At 42.1% G+C, this 14642-nt stretch overlaps 1 pseudogene; it reads right to left on the bottom strand.

Annotated features, from left to right (window-relative positions):
* Positions 1–9506: 9506 nt before the first annotated feature.
* On the bottom strand, positions 9507–10372 carry LOC123381139 (annotated as a pseudogene).
* Positions 10373–14642: the final 4270 nt, after the last annotated feature.

The following is a 14642-nucleotide window of genomic DNA, read 5'->3' as shown; positions in this document are numbered from 1 at the left end:
ATCTAACTTCCAGAGCAAGGAGATACTGGGGGTAGGGGAGCTTCTCAGAGAAAATCCCTTATAACTTTCCTAAGTGCCCCATTCCTCCCTCCCACGCTGCATTCCTTCATTCATTCCCTCACCCCCTCCAGTAAATACATATGGAACAGCTAGTGAGTGCGACGCCCGTTCTGAGAGCCAGAGATACAGCAGTGAACAAAAACAAGCAAAAACCCCTACCTTGATAGAGTTTACATTCCAAGCTGGGAGACAGATCACTAAAATATGTAGCATGGTAGAAGGTGATGAGAGCAACGGAAAAAATGTCAATGGGTCTATTAGACGAGGTGCAGAGTAGCAAGTGGTGGACAGGAGCTGCTTAGGACTGGCCCGAGAGAGCTAATTGCTAGCATCTCTTCCCCAGTCCCCATTTACCGATATCACATCAGTAGCTTAAAATGGTCACAGTGGGCAGGGGCGCCTGGGTGGCTCAGTTGGTTGAGGGTCTGACTTTGGCTCAGGTTATGATCTCACGGCTTGTGAGTTCCAGCCCCGCATCGGGCTCTGTGCTGACAGCTCGGAGCCTGGAGCCTCTTCAGATTCTGTGTCTTTCTCTCTCTCTCTCTGTCTCTCCCCCACTCACACTCCGTGTCTCTGTTTCTCAAAAATAAGTAAACATTGGGGCGCCTGGGTGGCGCAGTCGGTTAAGCGTCCGACTTCAGCCAGGTCACGATCTTGCGGTCTGTGAGTTGGAGCCCCATGTCAGGCTCTGGGCTGATGGCTTGGAGCCTGGAGCCTGTTTCCGATTCTGGGTCTCCCTCTCTCTCTGCCCCTCCCCCGTTCATGCTCTGTCTCTCTCTCTCCCAAAAATAAGTAAAAACGTTGAAAAAAAATTAAAAAAAAGAAAAAGAAAAAGAAGTAAACATTAAAAAAAATTACACACACACACGTGCGCACATGCATTTAGTTTTTGATTGCATGCACTTGTGGAAATGGGTCTATATGTACTGTTGCTTCTGTGCCTGGCGCTGGTGCCTGAAGTCAGCAGGGCGGGTAGCCAGCAAGGAAAGGCGGATGTGAAGTGAGGGAAGAAGATGAAACCTGGAGGATGGACTAGAATGATCATCTATCTCTCTTTGCCTCCAAGCCTCTGTCTTCAGTGATGTGGCAAAGTCCCACGCGAGAAGCCAGCACCCTTCATCAGGGAGCTACACACACCCTTGACCCAGGAGTCTGAGACACTAAAGGAGGCTCCAGCGAGAGAGAGCTGTAAGAGTTGTGGGGACAGCCACAGTCTGGTGCCAGCCAGGTGAGCCCACAGGTAAGCGACACCACAGCTGGCTGCACCAGCACTCTGCACACTGTACCCGTCCTCTACGTGTGAAACCAGTATGGCATTCCTTCACCGCGGCCTTCCACATCTCATGCAGCCTGACAACTCTGTAGGGAAGGCACTCTGGGAAACCGGTCTGGCTAAATAATAATAATAATAATATAAGCTAAATTGGTAATGCAAACCCACCACGGTTAGGAAAGAGAACAAAGAGTGTTGGTGGCAATTTTCAATAGGATTTTCAGGGCAAGGTTTACCAAGAAGCTTACATTTGCATAACAATCTGAAAGAAGTGAGGGAGCGAGCTTTGGGGATTGTTATGGGAAGAGAGTTCTAGGCAGAGGGGTAGCAAATGGAAGACCCTGAGTTGAAGGCACACCTGATACGTTCAAAGAACAGCAGGAATGACAGTTGGCTGGAGTGAATGAGGGAGAGAGTAGAAAGAGGAGGGGTCAAGAAGGCAACTGTGTGTGTGTGTGTGTGTGTGTGTGTGTGTGTGTGTGTGGAGAGAGAGGGGAGGGCTTGTAAGACTTCGCCAAGACCTCGGCTTCTACTCTGTGTGGGATAAGCCTTCAATGGATGATTTTGAGCAAGGAAATAACAAGATCAAATCAGTCTCAGCAGGACCATTCTGGCTGCTATACTGGGAATAGCTTGAAACGTCAGCAAATGAGGATTATTAAAGGGTTATTGCAAAAATCAACAGAGAAGCAGATGACAGCTTAGACCAGGGGAGCAGCAATGGGGATGGAGCAAAGAGGTGGGATTCTGGACGTCTTTTGAAGGTCAAGTCAGCAGAATTTGGACTGGGATGTGTGTTATGGGAGAGCTGGAAGAATGAAGGATGAGTCCAAGTTCTTGGGCTGAGCAACCAGAATATTAGAGGTTGCAATTAACTGAAATTGCAAGAAATGAAAGACAATCAAGTTTGGATGGGAAGAGGGAGATCAAGAGTTTAGTCTGGACGAGTTGAGTTTGAGTTTTCCTCTAGACATCAAATCGAAGATGACAGTTGGATCTGTGAATACAGAATTTAGGGAACAGGTATAGGCTAAAGATATAATTCTGAGATTAACAACATACAGAGAGTATTTAACACCATGAGGCTGGATGAGACCAACAAGACGTAAAGTAGAAGAGCGAAGATCTGGAAGGACTGCGTGCAGGGACCCTACCCACTAAATGCTCAGGGATATGAGGAGGAATAAGCAAAAGCCGCTAACAAGGAGTGACCAGAGAGGTAAGAGAAGATCCAAGGGACTGTGGTAGCCTCCAAAGCAAGTAACAAAAAGAGAGAGGGAGCAATCAACTGAGTCAGATGCTGCAGATGCGTCACATTGGAGGAGAACTGAGAGCTGATCCTTGGATTTAGCGAAACAGAGGTCTCTGGCCACTTGCTAAGGACAATTTTGGCAATAAAAGTTATATGAACTGAGTTCAAATAAGAAGGAAATAGAGAAGTTAGGGACAATGTATAGAGGCAACTCTTTTGAGGTGTAAAAGGAAGAAGAAAAAGGAGACATGAGCAAGAAAGCAGAATGGGGATCAAGAGAGAGTTTTGATCTGCCTTTCTTTGAACTGGGAGAAATCACTGTGTTTGTAGGCTGGCAAGAATGATCCAGTGGAGAGGGAAATTTTTGTGATGGATGGACAGAAGGGACAGCTGTTGAAACAGTGTCCAAAGTGAGCAAGGATGAGATCTAGTACTTAAGCGGAGGGATTGCACTCCAAGCAGAGTGACCTTCATCCACCGTAGACCAAATACTTGAAGCCAACCGACCACGTACATGAAGCAGACAGGTAGGTTTGGGGGGAGGTTATAGAAATTATTATTCCTAATCTCTCATATCTCCATAAATAGGGTAAAAGTATCGACTGAAAATGTTTGTGGGAAGAATCACATAAGTTAATGCATACGAACTCCCAGAAAGTGGGTAATGAATGTTAACAGCTATTCAATATTATCACACATCAGTTTGGGTGATTTAATCTGTTCTTGTGCTTTCACTGACCTCTTATCCTTAAGCTTCAGATCCAAGATCCAAGATGTGGACATCTCTCAAAATCAACAGGTCTAGAACTCAATTCACTTTGGTCTTCTCTGGGCAACTCCACCTTCTGCAAGCTTGTCGCAGTCAAGGGCTCCTTCCACCTGGGCACATCAACCACAGTGCTAGATTTCTGAATTTCTTCTTCTTCCTCATACTCCTTCCTCAACATCTTGGAAATCCTTTCTCTCCTCCCTTCTCTCCTCTATCATCCCTCCAACTGTGTACCCTTTCACTCTCTCAAGCATGTCTTTCTTCTGGACTTTGGCCTCCTAACTGATCCCCTCGGTCAATATGGCCTCCTGTGACTCTCTCTTCCCCATGTACAGAGTGATCTGTCCGAAATGCAAACTCTGTGTCACTTTCTGGAGTAAACGCTTCCACGGTCCAGTCTATACAGCATGGCACTCAAGGCCTTTCATGCTATGTTTACATCTTTAGCTGCGTCTCCTGCCCCTTTTAATCTGGTACTTTATTCACCAATTATATGAAGTATATATGGCTTCCCTGCACAGCGCTCCCCAAAACTACCCCCACAAAACTGTTGAGTACCACCATGCCGATGACTGATTACCCTTCAACTCTCAGCTTCGGCACCATGTCCTCCAGGGAACTCTCTCTGATCCAGTTTGAGCCAAGTGCCATTCCTTAGGGCTTTCACAATATCACATCCAAACACCCAGCGTGTTATCAGTGCTCAATGAATTGGTTGCCATCATATTAGATGAACTACATCTAATTGATTAAACTATGTTAGATGATATCTTAAATCCTAGGGGCGCCTGGGTGGCTCAGTCGGTTGAGCATCCGACTTCGGCTCAGGTCATGATCTCACAGCTCGTGGGTTCGAGCCCCGTGTCGGGCTCTGTGCTGATGACTCAGAGCCTGGAGCCTGCTTCGGATTCTGTGTCTCCCTCTCTCTCTGCCCCTAACCCACTCGCATTCTGTTTCTGTCTCTCTCAAAAAATAAATAAACATTAAAAAAAATTAAAAAAAAAAAAAAAAAAAAGAAAGAAATCCTTTCCAGCAGGCATTTTTCTTTTGGTCAGTCTTTTTTTTTTTTTTTTTTTTTAATTCCAGTATAATTAACATACAGTGTTATATTCATTTTAGGTAGACAATATAGTGGTTCAATAATTTCATACATCACTTAGTGCTCATCACAGTAAATGGACTCAATATCCTTCACCTATTTCACCCATTTCCCCACCCACCTCCCCTCTGGTCACCATCTGTTTGTTCTCTACAGTGAAGAGTCTGTTTTTTTGGTTTGTCTCTTATTTCTTTGTTTTGTTTCTTAAATTCCACACATGAGTGGATCCATATGGCATTTTATTTCTCTGATTTATGTCATTTAGCATTATACTCTCTAGATCCATCCATGTTGTTGCAAATGGCAAGAACTCACTTATTTTTATGGCTAAGTGGTACTTCATTGTATCTGTCTACCACCTCTTTATCCATTCATCTATCAATAGATGCTTGGGTTGCTTCCATATCTTGGATACTGTAAATACTGTTGCAATAAACATAGGGGCGCATATATCTTTTCAAGTTAATGTTTTTGGATTCTTTGGGTAAATACCTCGTAGTGGAATATGGTAATTCTATTTTTAATTTTTTGAGGAGCCTTTATACTGTCTTCTACAGTGGCTGCCCCAGTTTGCATTCCCACCTACAATGCGTAAGTGTTCCTTTTTCTTTACATCCTCACCAACACTTGTTGCTTCTTGTGTTTTTTATTTTCGCCATTCTGATAGGGGTGAGGCTGTATCTCATTGTGGCTTTGATTCGTATTTCCCCCATGATGAGTGATGTTGAGCGTCTTTTCATGTGTCTGTTGCCTTTTTTGGGTTACAGTCTTACTGAGATAAAATTCACATGCCATATAATTCACCTTTTTGAAGTGTAGAATTCAGTGGCTTTTAGTATATTCACAGAGTTGTGTAACTGACACCACAATCAATTTTACAACATTTTATTACCCCCAAAAGAAACCCTGTACCTTTTAGTTGTCACTCTCCTTTTCCACACGACCCACTCAACCCTTGGAGATACTGATCTCCTTTCTGTTTCTGTTGATTTGTGGATTTGCCTATTCTGGACATTTCATATCAATGGAATGTTACAATATGTGGTCTTTTGTGTCTGGCTTCTTTCAATTAACATAACATTTTCAAGACCCATCCCTATTGTAGAATGTATCAGTATTTCAGTTCTTTATTGTTAAACAATATTTCATTTATATGAATATGCCACATTTTATTATTTATCCATGCATCATTTGATAGACATTTGGGTTGTGTCCAATTTTTGTCTACTATGAATAATGTTGCTATGAACATTCTTGCACAAGTTTTTAATGTGGCTATATTTTTCATTTCTTTCGGGCATATACTAGGAGTGGAATTGTTGTGTTCATAAGGTAACTCTGTATTTAATCTTTTGATGAACTGCCAGACTATAGCAGATGTATTTTTCCATTACATAAGTGAAAATGTGGATACCGCTTGTCTTTACAAAAGGTTTGTGCTGCTGGGGCACCTGGGTGGCTCAGTCGGTTAAGTGTCAGACTTCAGGTCATGATCTTGCTGTTCCTGAGTTCAAGGCTCGTGTTGGGCTATGTGCTGACAGCTCAGAGCCTGGAACCTGTTTCAGATTCTGTGTCTCCCTCTCTGTCTCTGCCCCTCCCCCAATTGTGCTCGTGCTCTCTCTCTCTCTCTTAAAAATAAACATTTAAAAAAAATGGTTTGTGCTGCAGTTGGCTGGAGATCTTGGACAAGAGAACTTTTGATTCAGGTTAGCTGGTCCTTTGACACCCCATAGTGTATAGCGACCCACTGCCCTGCTGGCCACTGAAAACGCCTTTCAAAACTAAGATTCTGGTCTCAGCCCTTCAGGTAAGGTTGGGAATGTGACTTCCAAATGAAGTCATAGCCATTGTTCCTCTCATTCATCATCCACTCCCCAGTAACATCTGAATTTTAAAATACTGTATTTAAAATAACATATGATTCTCCTATTTATTTTGTGACTTAGTTATAATTGTGTAATAAATCTATTGACTATAATACGTTTGAACATTTACATACACATGGCAGCTACAGATTGTATTTTATGGTGTTTGGATAATTTTTAAAAAACAAAATAAAATACCATCTAAATCTCTCATCATTCCCAAATCAACATACACCGCATAATCTTTCAAGAGTTCAGCCTCCATCGGCTCACTACCCTCTTCAAAGACCTTCAGTGCCTCTAGGATAAAGAACAGACTTCGTGAGCTTGGCCCCCAGGAAGTCTCAGCTCTGCCCGTATGTATCTCTGTCTTATCTCGTGCCACACCCTCCACGAACTTCTGTTCTGTGACTCTCGTCTCGTCACCCTCCTAAGTACACCTTCCCGAGCCTGTTCCCTGGCCCTCTGCTCCAACCATGTTCCCCCTCCTGGTATTATCTATGTCTGATTCATGTTCCAAAGTCCAGGTCAATGGCAGTCTCCTCTATGAATGCTTCAACGTCAAAAAAAAAAAAAAAAAAAAAAAATGACCTCTCCCTCCTCTGGGATTCTACAGCATTTATTTTTGCCATACATCATTGAATTTTTTTTTTTTTATGGACACATCATCCTCTCCCACTAAGTTATAAGTTCCTTGAAGGCAGGGTGATATGGTAACCTTTACCCTCTCTATAGACATTGCTTTTAGCCTAGTGTGTGTCTGGGGAAAGGCGACTTTGCTCAAATGTAATTGTGATTTGTTGGATACTTAACAAAAGCTATGTTTGAAGGAGTATATAAATGGTTTACCATAAGTAACATTTCCTTTTCAGTCCTCCAGTAATTCCCTACATTCATGTGGTTCAGTGCTTATCTCCTGAACTTCTTTTTGGAGGGGTTGGGTTTGTAATCAGTTTTTATTAAGTACTTACTCTGTGCACAGTACTGGACATATGAGTTCAAACTGCATGCTTACCCTCAAAACTTTGCCTTCCGGTAATCAGCTTCATGGTATTCTTATTTTTACTGAAGTTTCATATTCATCTTAGAAGAACTGGTGTTCAAATCACTAGAAAGACATGTAGACATGGTGACAGTTTGAATCCAACCAGAGGAAGAGACCCTGAGTCTCACGGCCTCCTGGATGTGGTAGTTTTGCTCTGAGAAGAGGCAGAGAAGTGGGAATTCTCTTTTTCCCCTGTTGCTTGTTTACCTGTCTACACTATGTTAAAGAGTGTATGACCCTCTGTACCGTGGCCTCTGCTCTATGACATTCGATGACTTCTACATTGTGTTGAATTTTTGCTCTGCTGCTAAGTCTGTACCTTCCTTTTCCTAGACACTTTATCTCTGTTCCCCTTCAGTTCAGTAAACATACATTGAGCACCTACTGCATGCAAGAAATGATGGAAAACATTGGTTTCCCAATTTATCATTATATGTTAGATATATTTATAACACATAAGATATATTTATGTATAATCTACATACACATTTGTAAAAGTATATTTTCATAAGCAGAGTAGAGTAACATGTTATAAGAGGGTTAGGCTCAAAAGTAAATACGTTAGGGGTGCTTGGGTGGCTCAGTCAGTTGAGCATCCAACTCGATTTTGGCTCAGGTCATGATCCCAGGGTTGTGGGATCTAGACCCTGCTTAAGATTCTCAATCTGTCTCTCTCCCTCCCTCTCTCTCTGCCCCTCTCCCCCTCTCATGCTCTCTCTCTCTCTCTCTCTCTCAAACTAAAAAAAAAAAAAAAAAAGTAAATATGTTAGGTGAAAATCAAATAAAAGCACAACTTCTCTCAGGAAGTCCTTAAATAGTCTTGAAAAATCATACCCTAAATGGTACAAAGGAAGTGATGTCCACCTGAGAAAACACGTGAGGAAACAGCCAACTCATGCATGAAACATTTCAAACTCATGTAGGGCTTCTTGAGAGTGAGGCAAGTTATCACTCATATGAGGACTTTAAGACACAGAACATAACACAAGGGAAGAGAAGCAAAAATAATATAAAACAGGGAGGGGGATAAGAGACTCTTAAATATGGAGAACAATCAGAGGGTTACTGGAGGGGGTGCGGGAGGCGAGATGGGCTAAATGAGTAAGGGGCATTAAGGAATCTACTCCTGAAGTCATTGTTGCACTATATGCTAGCTAACTTGGATGTAAACTTAAAAATAATAATAATAAAATAAATAAATAAAAGAATCTCAGAGAGCGAGGCAAGTTAAGCGTGCATTCGATGAGATTTTGCCGTGTCTGGGTGTGTGTGTGTGTGTGTGTGTGTGTGTGTCTGGCTTTTATTCTAGGGACACAAAATTCTAAACATGAATGCTGTAGGTACTACAATCTCTTTCTTTCTTTTCCTTTTGGATTGCCTCAATAGACCTGCTCTCCATTCTCCGCTCTGGAGAGTGTTCAAGGTGTTCCGTCTTCGAACCTTTCAGCCGTCATGTCCTAGTTCTAGGCTGCCACCTTGTGGCTATTAAGTGGATGTGCTTTAGCCGGCCTGTTCAGTGTGCCGCTTGCCTACACCCTTAATTAGACGCCATTCCTCTTACCTTCTGCATGTTCGCTACAGCTAACTCCACCTGGTATTTAGGAACAAGACGTTACTTAGGTGACAGATAAAAAGTAGAAATGCGTGCTTCCTTCCCCCAGAGCTGCCAGTTTTCCTGTCACAGAATCATGAAAATGTATCACAACACTTTATATCCTTCAGGATAATAACTGTCCCTAAAGCTTAAAATCATGGCAAGGTTGCACATTTTTTTTGGAGTCTACACATAATTAGAGTTTTCCTCTATCCCCAGTTGCCATGTAATCTTTATTTTATTTTAATGTTTATTTATTTATTTTGAGAGAGTGTGTGTGTGCACACGAGTTGTGTGTGTGTGTGGACGGGCAGTTTCTTCTGGGTATCTTTTTTTTTTTTTATAACAGGTTTTCAAAAAAATTTTTTTTAAGTTTATTTATTCTGCGAGAGAGAGAGAGAGAGAGAGAGAGCAAGCATGAGTGGGGTATGGGGCAGAGAGAGAGGAAGAGAGAACCCCAAGCAGGCTCCACATCACTGCAGAGCCCAATGCTGGGCTCAAACCCACAAACTGTGAGATCATGACCTGAGCTGAAATTGAGTCGGACACTTAACTGACAAAACCACCCGTGTGCCACTGGGATATCTTTTTCTTTTGTGCAACTTCTTCTTCTGGTTTAGGAACAATCTGCCCTTCTTCAGCAAGCATCATCCCACTGTGGCACGGAGAGCTCATGTAGGGTTAATCCGACCAGGAGCCAGCCCTGTAAGTTCTACGTCTCATCCTAGGGGCTTTGCCACCTGGATGTGCTCAATGACCACATCTAAACCCTTAAGTTCAGAATTACTCTCTGCATTTTTAAGCACCTGCAGTAAAAATTCTGCACTCTTTTTGGGCCACCGACCCTGTGTCCAGCCCCACTGTTTGCCTGGGCACATGTACCAACTCTACCATTGTAGTGATGGAATGACACACAGTGCTTCTGTAAAGTGACATCCTTTGGATACTTGGTGGCTTTTCAGATATGCATACCCTTGATGGCCTGGACAGCTTCGTGTGTGTTCTCAAGGTGAACACGAAGACTCCAACCTCTTGATTTGAATCATTTTGCAGGGTCTTCTGGTCAAGTGAGTAGCAAACCATTTCCAGAGATGACCTCAGGCCACTTACAGGAAGAGCTGGATATTGCCTGTTAATTTTTATTGATTATGCATCATAATCATTACCTAAAATGAATCCAATTCCTTCAAGTCCCCTTAGAGACTATTATCTCAACATCGTAGTCCCTCAGTGAAGGGAGAGCGGTGCTATTTCTCCTTACTGCCACAAAACAGTTCAACAAACACGTGTTGATTGCCCACTGTGTGTTAGGTTGGGCAATACCAAATGAGCAACATTATCATACCCTCAAAAACTTCATAGTCTCTTCTGGTGCAGTGGTTAGTTCTCAACCCCCGGCTGTATATTAGAATCATGTGGGCCTCCCCCCCCTCCCCCACCAAACCAAATAAATAAAAACCTCTGGAGATGGAATCTGAGTATGATTGTTTTTCCAAAGGTCCCAGGTGGTCCTAGTGAGCAGGCAGTGTTTAAAACAACTGGTCTAGTTGGGAAAGAGACTTAATACAAATTAATTGTAATGTTCTATTAGAGGTATAAATAAATTGCTATTGAGTAATAAATTCTGCCTAAAGATCAAGCAGAATATAAGGTTCATGAAGGCAGAGATTTTTGTTTTTTTCATTGATACATCGTAAGCACTAGAACATATCTAGGTTAGTCATTTAATTTATATTGTTGAGCTATGAATGAATCAAATTTCGAAATGAGGTATGGGAAAAGAATTTAAAGGAGAGATACTATAGGGGCACTTGGGTGGCTCAGTCGGTTGAGCATCCAACTTCGGCTCAGGTCATGATCTCATGGTTTATGGGTTCAAGCCCCGCCTCGGGCTCTGTGTGACAGCTTGCTCAGAGCTTGGAGCCTGCTTCAGATTCTGTGTCTCCTTCTGTCTCTGCCCCTCCGTCACTCGCGCTCTCTCTCTGTCTCTCAAAAATAAATAAATGTAAAAAAAAAAAAAAAACTTAAAGGAGAGGTACTATAAAGAAAAAAGAAAAGAGACTAAGTGAAGAGTATTTGGGGAGAATTTCAAACAGTTAACTTAAACCAGATTGTAGATTGTGTAATGGAGACTAGTGGAAAATTGCATTGATTTCCATGCTAAGGAATTTATTATTTTTATAGTGTGCAGAAATTGGTAAATACCAAAGAACAAAAGAACAAAACAGTACACACAATTTATAGTTTTCAAAAATAACACTCAAATTCTAAGATTATCAAATGTTTCTCCTTATGTTCTTGCATTCCTATGGACAAGAAAACGGTCTGCCACCATTTTTATAGTGGAAGAAAGTTGATGAAATTAATCTTCCTGTGTTCGAAACTCCACTAATATTTGGACCAGAGAAGCTAAACTGGCAAGTGCCTGGCTTCATTACAGAAGCACAAGATATGAACAGAGATTCAGTTAGAGATTCAATATTGGGAGACAGTGAAAATATGTAACATTGTTGAGAATAAATATCTCCTAAAAAAAGGCAGATTGTCAAATTATCAAGGTACAACTGAAAAGAACTTTGAATGGAATGTGTTAATAGATGGGGAAAAAAATCTTTAAAGGAAAATTACTCATGAATTAGTGGGGGACAGAATCAGATTTCAAGAGTTCAGATAAAGGTAGCATGATCCCCAGACCAAAGACATTAAAAACAAAAAAAGGTATTAGAAAGGAAATTTTAATAATGTTATCATAAACCGATCTCAGTAAGAAAGGAAAGTGGGAAATAGTTAAAGAAATCAAAGTAACTGCATGTCTGAATAACACCAATTTTTTTTAATGGGATCAGTCGTGTATATGGAATGTATAGAAGAATAAAAAGCAGTGATGGTCTAAAACTCTTAAGAATCATTTCAAGATGGTTAGTGCCCCCAAATAGCTAAGATTCTTTTAAAAATTCTGAATATTATATTTTTTAACTTTTTATTTTTATTTTTTTAAAGTTATTTATTTATTTTGAGAGAGACAGAAAGAGTGCTAGTGGGGGAGGGACAGAGAGAGAGGGAGAGAGAGAGAATCCTAAGCACTGACTCCGCAGGGTCAGTGCATGGAGCCCAACGCCAGGCTTGAACTCTGAAACCATGAGATCACGATCTGAGCTAAAATCAGGAGTCAGATGTTTAACTGACTGAGCCACCCAGGCACCCCCCCCCTTTTTTTTTTTTTAACTTTTTAGAGATATATTTGGAACAAGGGGGAAAGAGATGGGTTTTCTGTTTGGGACACAAAGTATCACTTACTCCAGTGGTTCTATACTTTGAGGTGCATGGGAATCACCTCAAGGCTTTGTTAAGACACAGATTGCTAACCCCAACTTCAGAGCTACTGTATCAGAAGTCTGGGTTAAAACTTTGCTTTTCTAGGGAGCCTGGGTGGCTCAGTTGGTTAAGCATCTGACTCTTGGTTTCAGCTCAGGTCATGATCTCATGGTTCGTGGGTTCAAGCACCCTGCATTGGGTTCTGTGTTGACGGCGTGGAGCTGGCTTGGGATTCTCTCTCTCTGTCCCTCCCCTACTCACGCTATCTCTCTCTCTCTCTCAAAATAAATAAATAAACTTTAAAAAAATTGTATTCCAAAAAAGAATTTGCTTTTCTAACAGATTTCCAGATAATGTTGAGACCGCGAGGCCAGGCACCACACTCTGAGACACACTGTGAGATTTATTGCATATCTTAGTTTGAGGTTCATAAGAAGTAGACGCTGATCCAAGGACTCAAGTGTAAGTACTTAGTTTAATTGGGAAGCACAGAAAACAGCTGTCAGGGAGGTGGGACGTGAGTGCTCTGAGAGCATAGGGACGTCAGGACGCCCGTGAACAAATAAGGTGAGAAGTGAGCTTTCAGATGATTAGATCGTATGTAGCTAGCCGGGGAAGGGCATGAGGGGGGAGGTGTCCTATGTTGAGGAAACAGCATGTGTGAAGACTGGGTTGGGGATGCATGTGGCAACTTCAGGGGATGGGAATCTGTGGCTCTCCCACCCTGGTCTCTAGTAAGGAGGGTGGTGTTAGATGAGGCTGGGAAGGTTAAAGAAAAAGCAACCGGGGAAGTCTGTAGCCACGTTGAGAACTTTTTTTCTTTTTCTCATGAGAACACTGGATGATTTTAACCAGCAAATGATGACCACCTGGGGGATATGTATACTAAGGGGAGCAAAAGCAGATGCAGGAAGACTGATCACGGTCCACAAGTAGGGATGATGTCTTTGGGTAGTGGGAGGAGAGTAGACAGGAAGAAAAGCAAGGAACTATTTAGGAGATAAAATAACAGCGTTTGATAATGCATTGGATATGTGAAGTAAGGAAAAGACAAGTTCCAAGGATGATTCCCAGGCTTTTTCGGCTTAGGCAAGTGCTAGAAGGTACTATGATTCTGAGTTCTGGAACACGGAAACCTCAGTGTGAGGAGAAGATAGCTATCGTGAACTTAAGGTGCCTGCAAGACAATCAGAGATGCTAAGCAAATAGACATACAGGGCCGGTGCTCAGAGGAGAGGCACAGAGGAAAATTTGAGATCGGTTAACGTAAAGACGGTACCTGAAACCTGCACAAATATGATCACTGACGTGCAAAGATGAGATCTCTGATTAGGGGCAAAGAATGCAGCGAGAAAAGAGGAGGGGAAAGGACTGAGCCTTCCAGAACTCTAGCATGTAAGTGCCAGGTCGAAGACGGTGAGCCAGCAGGGAAGGAATAGGAGGGGAATCTAAGGAAAACCAAGGAGAGTTGAGTGTCACATAGGCCAAGAGGAAGCAGTAATTCAACACAGTAAAATAAAACAAGTACTAACTAGCTCTGAGACCGCCATCTAGGAAATAAGGGACTTTTCAGAATTAAGATTCTCAGGATATAAACCCTGACTTCCATCTTTTCTACTCAGGAAAATAATAATATACACTTAGTTACTAGAGAAATTGAAGCTCAAGATACATGAATACAAGTAAATAATATTTCATGTGTATTCATATCTCTAGTTCCAGATAACCGAGTCTCAGTATAAGAGGGACAACCCCATGACAATGGTGACAAGGACAGCTGTTGGCTGAGAGCCTCTCATGTGAAAGCTTCATATCCAATCGTCAGGTGGCATTAAAACAATGAAAGGGAGTCCTCACGTCTAAAATGAGGAAAAAAAAAAAAAAACAGGTTAGAGTGGGAGAGAGCCAAAGCATAAGAGACTCTTAAAAACTGAGAACAAACTGGGGGTTGATGGGGGGTGGGAGGGAGGAGAGGGTGGGTGATGGGTATTGAGGAGGGCACCTTTTGGGATGAGCACTGGGTGTTGTATGGAAACTAATTTGTCAATAAATTTCATATAAAAAAAAATAAGTAAAAACATTAAAAAAAAAAAAAAAACAATGAAAGGGATCCCCGTGCTCTGAGAATCCACTTCTGCTAAGGTTCCCCTGAGCCAACCCCACAGCACCGCGTGCTCAGACCTCATTCCTTCTCTTCTTGCTGTGGGTCTGCTTCCAGGACTAACATGTCCATCGCCAAACCAGAGCACTGCAGTTCATCTCTTCCCTCTTGACTCAGTGCTTTTGAACTGGTCATACATGAACTGACCTCTGGCTTCACCTCAAGATTTTGATTTTTGGACCTGGGGCCACAGATAACCCAAGAGAGAC

The sequence above is a fragment of the Felis catus genome, chromosome D3, assembly GCF_018350175.1.
Source record: "Felis catus isolate Fca126 chromosome D3, F.catus_Fca126_mat1.0, whole genome shotgun sequence".
Taxonomy (NCBI): domain Eukaryota; kingdom Metazoa; phylum Chordata; class Mammalia; order Carnivora; family Felidae; genus Felis; species Felis catus.
The sequence above is the reverse complement of the archived record's forward strand: the minus strand, read 5'-3'. Positions and strand labels throughout refer to the sequence as shown.